Source organism: Eurosta solidaginis, unplaced genomic scaffold (assembly GCF_040869045.1).
Source record: "Eurosta solidaginis isolate ZX-2024a unplaced genomic scaffold, ASM4086904v1 ctg00001346.1, whole genome shotgun sequence".
NCBI lineage: Eukaryota > Metazoa > Arthropoda > Insecta > Diptera > Tephritidae > Eurosta > Eurosta solidaginis.
Window position 1 is genome coordinate 5,001 of NW_027137086.1, and position 9,507 is coordinate 14,507.

Consider the following 9,507-nt stretch of genomic DNA (forward strand, 5'->3'; position numbering starts at 1 on the left):
CTTAAAATAAAAATTTTTATTCTAGAATTGCTCCTTTATTTAATAAAACAAATTATAATAATATTTATTTTAATATCAATGTGTGTGTATAAAAATGAAAAATTTTTATCAAGGATGAAAAGATTTTTAAGTCTTAATGGATTTAAAAGAAAAATATTTGTTTTATATATATATAAAAAAAAAAAAAAAAAATTATACAACCTCAACTCATATGGGATTACCCCCTGAATTTAAGCATATTAATGAGGGGAGGAAAAGAAACTAACAAGGATTTTCTTAGTAGCGGCGAGCGAAAAGAAAACAGTTCAGCACTAAGTCACTTTGGTAAGCAAATGTGAGATGCAGTGTATGGAATATCTTAATATCTAGTATGAGAAATTAGCGATTTAAGTCCTTCTTAAATGAGGCCATTTACCCATAGAGGGTGCCAGGCCCGTATAACGTTAATGATTACTAGAAAGATATTTCCAAAGAGTCGTGTTGCTTGATAGTGCAGCACTAAGTGGGTGGTAAACTCCATCTAAAACTAAATATAACCATGAGACCGATAGTAAACAAGTACCGTGAGGGAAAGTTGAAAAGAACTCTGAATAGAGAGTTAAATAGTACGTGAAACTGCTTAGAGGTTAAGCCCGATGAACCTGAATATCCATTATGAAAAATTCATCATTATATATATAATATTAATTTATTAATATTATAAAAATAGTGTGCATTTTTTTCATATAAGGACATTGTAATCTATTAACATATAAATTATTTATCAAAAGATCATTGGCTTTAAGTTTATTTTAATTAATTTGCTTTATAGCTTATTAATATTAAATAAATGCCTAATGATTTGATAAAGTGTTGATAGATTTATTATATATAATGCTAAAATTCATTTATGAATTTTACAATAATTTTAAAATCATTGATTTTAATATTTATTGTATGCATTTATATGATTTACAATGCGAAAGATTCAGGATACCTTCGGGACCCGTCTTGAAACACGGACCAAGGAGTCTAACATATGTGCAAGTCATTGGGTTATTTTATATAAACCTAATGGCATAATTAACTTAACTTAAAATATATGGGATTAATTTTTAGTCTATTTTAATTATAGTCTATTAATTCAATCCCGGGGCGTTCTATATAATTATGTATAATAATAATTTATTATTATTTATACCTCTAATTGGAGCGTACCTTGAGCATATATGCTGTGACCCGAAAGATGGTGAACTATACTTGATCAGGTTGAAGTCAGGGGAAACCCTGATGGAAGACCGAAACAGTTCTGACGTGCAAATCGATTGTCAGAATTGAGTATAGGGGCGAAAGACCAATCGAACCATCTAGTAGCTGGTTCCCTCCGAAGTTTCCCTCAGGATAGCTGGTGCATTTTAAAATTATGTAAAATAATCTTATCTGGTAAAGCGAATGATTAGAGGCCTTAGGGTCGAAACGATCTTAACCTATTCTCAAACTTTAAATGGGTAAGAACCTCACCTTTCTTGATATGAAGGTTGAGGTTATGATATAATGTGCCCAGTGGGCCACTTTTGGTAAGCAGAACTGGCGCTGTGGGATGAACCAAACGTAATGTTACGGTGCCCAAATTAACAACTCATGCAGATACCATGAAAGGCGTTGGTTGCTTAAAACAGCAGGACGGTGGACATGGAAGTCGTAATCCGCTAAGGAGTGTGTAACAACTCACCTGCCGAAGCAACTAGCCCTTAAAATGGATGGCGCTTAAGTTGTATACCTATACATTACCGCTAAAGTAGATGATTTATAATACAATTTCGATTGAATTATAAATTTTGAAACTTTAGTGAGTAGGAGGGTACAATGGTGTGCATAGAAGTGTTTGGCGTAAGCCTGCATGGAGCCGCCATTGGTACAGATCTTGGTGGTAGTAGCAAATAATCGAATGAGACCTTGGAGGACTGAAGTGGAGAAGGGTTTCGTGTGAACAGTGGTTGATCACGAGTTAGTCGGTCCTAAGTTCAAGGCGAAAGCCGAAAATTTTCAAGTTTAAATTACAAAAAAAAAAAAATATATATATATATATATATATATATTATAGTAAAATTTAAACACTTGAATAATTTTGAACGAAAGGGAATACGGTTCCAATTCCGTAACCTGTTGAGTATCCGTTTGTTATTAAAAATGGGCCTTGTGCTCATCCTGGCAACAGGAACGACCATAAAGAAGCCGTCGAGAGATATCGGAAGAGTTTTCTTTTCTGTTTTATAGTCGTACTACCATGGAAGTCTTTCGAAGAGAGATATGGTAGATGGACTAGAAGAGCATGACATTTACTGTTGTGTCGATATTTTCTCCTCGGACCTTGAAAATTTATGGTGGGGTCACGCAAACTTCTCAACAGGCCGTACCGATATCCGCAGCTGGTCTCCAAGGTGAAGAGTCTCTAGTCGATAGAATAATGTAGGTAAGGGAAGTCGGCAAATTAGATCCGTAACTTCGGGATAAGGATTGGCTCTGAAGATTGAGATAATCGGGCTTGATTGGGAAGCAATATCATGGTTTTATGTACTCGTTCTGGGTAAATAGAAAACTTCGGTTTTTGTTCCCCGGATAGTAGTTACGTAGCCAATTGTGGAACTTTCTTGCTAAAATTTTTAAAGTTATATACATTTTTTTATTAAGTGTTATATATTCTTTTTAAATTATAACGATTATCAATTAACAATCAATTCAGAACTGGCACGGACTTGGGGAATCCGACTGTCTAATTAAAACAAAGCATTGTGATGGCCCTAGCGGGTGTTGACACAATGTGATTTCTGCCCAGTGCTCTGAATGTCAAAGTGAAGAAATTCAAGTAAGCGCGGGTAAACGGCGGGAGTAACTATGACTCTCTTAAGGTAGCCAAATGCCTCGTCATCTAATTAGTGACGCGCATGAATGGATTAACGAGATTCCCACTGTCCCTATCTACTCCTCAACCGAAGGTAGAGCAGCCGATGGCGTGCCAAAGACTGCTGCCGACGTTGAGGGTGCAATCGACGGTGGTAAATCTGCGGGCAATGACGCAAACGAGCCGGCGAAGTCTTTAGGGGGGGAGCTAAGGGGAAAGAATTCTGGGGAGAAGGGTGCTGGCGCTGTTGACAGCTGTGGACCACCCGCTGGCACCGAGCTTTCCGGCGGCCAGTCCGCTGGAGGTAAGGTTGCGAGCGGGGGATCCCCTGCAGCTGGAGGGAGCGCTAGTGCTTCGAGAGCTGCCTCTGGAGTGGACGGCTCCTGGGTTGTTGCCCTAAAGAGGATCACCGCTAGATTTAGCAAGGTGGTCTTTGGAGACAGCGGTGCAGACCTCAAGTCTGCTGAGAGGCTGATGGAGGCTTCCTCAGAATATGAGGGCCTCCTAATGACGGCTATAGCCGAGAATGCCCGACTCCGCGGACAAATTGAGGCGATGTCACTGCGGGGCGTCATGCTGGGAGGTGCATCCCCGCGAAGCGGTGGACCTGCCGCCGCAGATCGTTTGGCGATGCCGCCTCCGGTCACGACGATCCCGGCTGCCATCGTACCTGCGCCTGCTGTACCAAAGCCGCTCCATACCTGGTCGGCGGTCGTCAAGGGCGGCAAACCCGGGGTCTCTGCAAAAGAGGTAGTGGAGAAGATAAATAAGGAGGTTGGGCCGACACTTGGTGTACGTGTGCACCAAGTGAAACCTGTGCGGTCGGGGGGGGTAGTTATTCGCCTACCCTCCAAGGAGGAGCGGGACAAAGTCCTCGCTAACAAGAAGTTTTCCGAGGTGGGATTAGAAGTGAGCGAAAACCGGAAGCAAGGCACTAGGGTGATCATTCGGGGGGTTTACGCGCAAATCTCCCCTGATGAATTCATGGAGGAGGTCTTCCGTCTGAACCTCGCGAAGGTTGACCCTGAGTGCCAGAAGTCAGAGGTTAGGCTGATCAGTCGACCTTGGAAGGCAGACGTCGATGGAGCAACGGTGACCGTCACCCTGGAGGGACCGGACAAGTTAATGTCCCCCCTCTTGGATGCGGGCCGTTGCTACATCAAATGGTTTTCCTTCCCGGTTCGGCCGGAGAGTCAAACCTATAGCTGCTTCCGCTGTCTGAGTTTTGACCACCAGGTGAGGGATTGCGGGTTGAAGGCTGCCGTCTGTCGGAGGTGCGGACAGGAAGGGCATATTGAGGCAAAGTGCCCTAACGGGGTGCATTGCCGAAATTGTGCATTCAGGGGCAGACCCGCCGCACATCTTATGATGTCGGCGGAATGCCCGACATATGCTGCCGTTGTTGCCCGTGCACTCGCCAGACATTGATGGGGTTAGTCCTTCAATTCAATTGTCAGGGAGCGTACTCCGTTGTGTGTGAATTGGGGGCGCGCATGGCCGAGGAGAGTTGCAGTATTGCCCTGCTCCAGGAACCCTACACTACCAATGGTGTGGTGAGAGGGCTTCCTGGAGGGTTTAGGTCCTTTTGTGACCTTCGGGGCAATGCTGCGGTTGTGGTGAATGAGCCTAATTATGAATGCTTGTTGTTGAATGCGTCTGAATGGGGAATATGTGTGAGCATTGAGGGCTCCTTCGGGAGAGCCGTCTTTGCAAGCATATATTGTAAGTTTGGAGAACCCATGGAACCATACATCCGATACCTCGATACGGTGCTACTACTTGCGAGTAGCACGCCAGTTATCATTGGTGTGGATGCCAATGCCGTATCCCCTATATGGCATAGCAAAATATCCAGGACTTCTCCTGGATATGCTAGTCATGGACGGGGCGAGGCGTTGGGCGAGTGGGTACTCACCTCTCACGTTCATGTTGTGAACGAACCGAGTGGGTGGTACACATTCGATGGGCCCATGGGCAGGAGTGACATTGATGTTACTCTGATGAATGAGCCAGCAGCGAGAGCATTCAGTTGCGGATGGAGAGTAAGGGGGGGTGAGGGGATAAGCGATCATAATCTCATTGAGATTGTGGTTGCTCCCCGTACCACCCCGGATATGCTTGGTACGCCTTCCGTAATGGGGTGGCGTACTGCCGGGGCAAATTGGACTCTGTACGGGTTATACGTCGAGCAGGAGGTGACTGCTACACCCCTCGATGTATTTGCAGAGCTCCCAGTAGATCAGCAGATTGCCCTCTTGAACGCCTGTATCTGGCGGGTCAATGACAGCATGTTTGAAAGGTGGAAGAAGGAGCGTTTTCGCTGTGTCAGGTGGTGGACGCGCGAACTGACCCAGAAGAGGAGATCTGTCAGGCGCCTGAGACGTCGGTTTCAACGCGCCCGGCATATCGATTCCGATGGTCTGTCCCAGCTTAGAAGTCAATTAAGTGTGGAAACGCGTGAGTATAAGAGAATGGTTGTAGAGGTGAAAGAGGAACAATGGCGCAACTTCGTGTCTGAAAATTCGAACGACCCCTGGGGACAGGTCTACAAGATCTGTAGGGGTCGCCGCCAGACCGAAGTTAATTCCCTCCGTGTGGGCGAGCGAACAATATCAACATGGAGGGAATGTTCGGAGCTGCTTATTGAAGGGTTCTTTCCTAGGGCGGAGGTCCAGGTGCCTCCCCTTGCACAAGATGTACCTGTACCTCCACTAGAAGTTGAAGAGTTGGACTATGCATTTGGCCTGGTTAGGTCTAAACGGTCTCCGGGTTTGGATGGAATAAACGGAGAAATGTGCAAGTGTTTGTGGAAGTTTATTCCGGAATACTTGGAAGCCGTTTATGACAAATGCATATGGGAGGGTTACTTCCCACGTGAGTGGAAAGCTGCTAGGGTTGTCGTTCTTCTGAAGTCGCCTGACAAAATAAGATCTGATCCTCGGTCTTACCGAGGTATCAGCCTTCTTCCAGTGCTTGGTAAAGTGCTGGAGAGGGTTATGGTTGAGCGGCTTCAGGAGCTAGTTGGGGGTAACCAATCGGATAGACAGTTTGGGTTCAGGAAAGGACGCAGCATTGAAGACGCCTGGATGCATGTCCAAGACTGTGTAGAGAGAAGCTCCAATAAATATGCCCTTGGCATATTTATTGACTTCAAGGGGGCGTTTGACTTCCTGCGCTGGGACAGGGTTATCGAGCGGTTAGTGGGGCTCGGCTGCCCGGAAATTGCTTTGTGGCAGAGCTATTTCTCGGACAGACGAGCTACTATCGTTGGTGCCTGCGAAAGTGTGGAAAGGGAGGTGGCTCGTGGTTGTCCGCAGGGATCCATCTGTGGTCCATATATATGGAACATGATGATGGACTCCTTGTTAAGGCAACTCGAGCATCTTTGCAAATTCAGCGCCTATGCGGATGACCTCCTCTTATTAGTAGAGGGGGATTCTCGCGCCAGCATTGAGCGTACCAGCGAGTCACTATGTCAAGTAGTGGCTGGCTGGGGCGCCCATGTTGGCGTAGAGATCTCGGTGGACAAAACTGTGATGATGCTGCTCAAGGGCAGATTGTCACAGAATCGCCCACCGGTTGTCCGTATCGGCGGGGTTAGCATCAGGTACGCGACGAAAGTCAAATACCTGGGGCTGACAATGGGTGAGCGAATGAACTTCCTGCCACACTTGGATGCTGTCAGAGATAGGATGCAGAATGTTTCGGGGCAGTTACGACGAATCATTCGGAGTGACTGGGGCCTGAGTCGCCGTGCCGTTCGTACAATATATCGTGGCCTATTCGTAGCATGCGCTACTTTTGGTGCCGCCATATGGTACCGAACGGTCATGACTGCTCATGGTCAGAGGCGCGTGCTGAGCATACAGAGGTGCATGATGCTCCCATGCTTGCCCTTGTGCCGTACCGTTTCCACGGATGCGATGCAGGTGCTTCTTGGTGCACCCCCTCTCGACCTGGTGGTTATACAGCTTGCTGTTTCCTTCAGGCTGAGAAGGAGGGCAAGTTTGCCGCTGTTGGAGGATGAATGGGCCGCCGACGATAATGTGGAGAGTGGATGGTTGGAAAATAGGCGTCGATTAGAAGGGGTGGTTAGAGGGAAGTGGCAGGAGCGCTGGGACAATAGTCCCAACGGCAGGGTAACGTACGGGTACATCCGGGACGTTTCATTTGTGGCGGAAAATCCAGACTTCAGATTTAGTCTGAGCCTGGGCTTTCTGCTTACTGGTCATGGTCCTCTTAATGCATTCTTGCATAAGAGGAGCTTGAGCGAAACGGAGGGGTGTGTATGTGGGGCTGCATATGAGGATTGGTTGCATGTGTTGTGCGAGTGCCCGGAGTACTCGGACATAAGGGATTTGGGTAGTTTTGGGGTTAATGTTGATGAAGGTAGAGTTGATGTAAGCGGAGCGCTCTCCACTAGTCGGACTATTGATTTGCTCAATAGGTATGCTTTTGAGGTGTTTAGACGGAGGAGACGTGGTGGTGACCGTGGTGGTTAAATTGTGTGTGTGTTCGTGGATGTGGGGGGGGTTCTAACCCCACCTCACCCCTAGGCGGCCGGTCCGGAGTAGGTGGATACTCAACCGGTAGTGGCTTCGGCTGCGAAAGTCAGACCAAGACTTTAAAGTGGTACCACGGGGAACAGATAGCCCGCGGAGCTTGCTCCGTTTCTGTTCATTGCGGTTGGCCCCTTTGGGAGCATCGTGGTGGCTGTGGTTGATATCCGAATGCGGTAAGAGTTGGTCAGCTCGAATGTGGAGTTGCATTGCAACCGGGTGCCATGACCCATAGAATGGAAGAGGTGTTAGATAGGCCTCCAACCCCACCAAGGTGATGATGTGTCCACTCACATTATCGATTGGTACCAAGGTAAGCGAGCCTTGGGGGCTGGTCAGACCCGCTTTGACCTGTGTACTTGGTACATGCGTGAGGTTAGGTCTTCGAAGACAGGCACTCACGTAAAACCTACACTCGCTGTCCCTATCTACTATCTAGCGAAACCACAGCCAAGGGAACGGGCTTGGAATAATTAGCGGGGAAAGAAGACCCTGTTGAGCTTGACTCTAGTCTGGCAGTGTAAGGAGACATAAGAGGTGTAGTATAAGTGGGAGATATATAATTTCGGTTATTTATCGTCAATGAAATACCACTACTCTTATTGTTTCCTTACTTACTTGATTAAGTGGAACGTGTATCATTGCCTAGCCATATTAAGGATATATTTATATATCTTATGGTATTGGGTTTTGATGCAAGCTTCTTGATCAAAGTACCACGAGTTTGTTATATAATTGTAAACATATTTTAATGAGAAATGATAACATTTTTCGATGTTATTATCATAATTAAAATTTGGTATAACTCCAACACTCAGGTATGATCCAATTCAAGGACATTGCCAGGTGGGGAGTTTGACTGGGGCGGTACATCTCTCAAATAATAACGGAGGTGTCCCAAGGCCAGCTCAGTGCGGACAGAAACCACACATAGAGCAAAAGGGCAAATGCTGACTTGATCTCGGTGTTCAGTACGCACAGAGACAGCAAAAGCTCGGCCTATCGATCCTTTTGGTTTAAAGAGTTTTTAATAAGAGGTGTCAGAAAAGTTACCACAGGGATAACTGGCTTGTGGCAGCCAAGCGTTCATAGCGACGTTGCTTTTTGATCCTTCGATATCGGCTCTTCCTATCATTGTGAAGCAAAATTCACCAAGCGTTGGATTGTTCACCCATTCAAGGGAACGTGAGCTGGGTTTAGACCGTCGTGAGACAGGTTAGTTTTACCCTACTAATGACAAAATATTATTGCGACAGCATTCCTGCGTAGTACGAGAGGAACCGCAGGTACGGACCAATGGTACAATACTTGTTCGAGCGAACAGTGGTATGATGCTACGTCCGTTGGATTATGCCTGAACGCCTCTAAGGTTGTATCCGTGCTGGACTGCAATGATAAATATGGGGCAAATTGCATTGTATGGCTTCTCTAAATCATTTAAAGTTTATAAATTTAATTTATAAACGACAAAATGAATATATGTGATGCCAATGTTATTTATAACATAGCAAATGCGGGAGGATTCAAATATCACCCGTATGCCGCGCTAGTTATATATAAAAACATTATTTAATACAATGACAATGCCTAGAATCAATTGTAAACGACTTTGGTAACGGGCAAGGTGTTGTAAGTGGTAGAGCAGCTGCCATACTGCGATCCACTGAAGCTTAACCTTTGCTTGATGATTCGAAAACAATTTATTGGAATTAATTTTCCAATTTATTATTGTTTTGATGTAATCATCTTATAAAAATATGCATATTTAAAATATGCAATATAAAGAGAGGCGCTTGTTTAGGGGCCAAGTCCTCTATAAAAATGATGAAAAAGCAAATATTGTAATCTACTACAATAAAGTACAAATAAAGCAACAAAAATTTTGTTAGTTGAACTTTATTATATTTGGGCTAATAAAGTCGATATATTTATACAGATGTGTTTTAAGCGACCAATGAAAGTAAGTGAGTTTTTCCTTACCTAGGCCGCTTACACAAAATATATTAGCGAAGTTCATATATATATAACTTGTTCACTTTCATTATTTAAATTGTTGCTTGTACGGTA

General features: G+C 45.1%; 1 pseudogene; it reads left to right on the forward strand.

The window, feature by feature from the left end:
* The first annotated feature begins 197 nt into the window (after positions 1-197).
* Positions 198-9,133, forward strand: LOC137236149 (large subunit ribosomal RNA; annotated as a pseudogene).
* Positions 9,134-9,507: the final 374 nt, after the last annotated feature.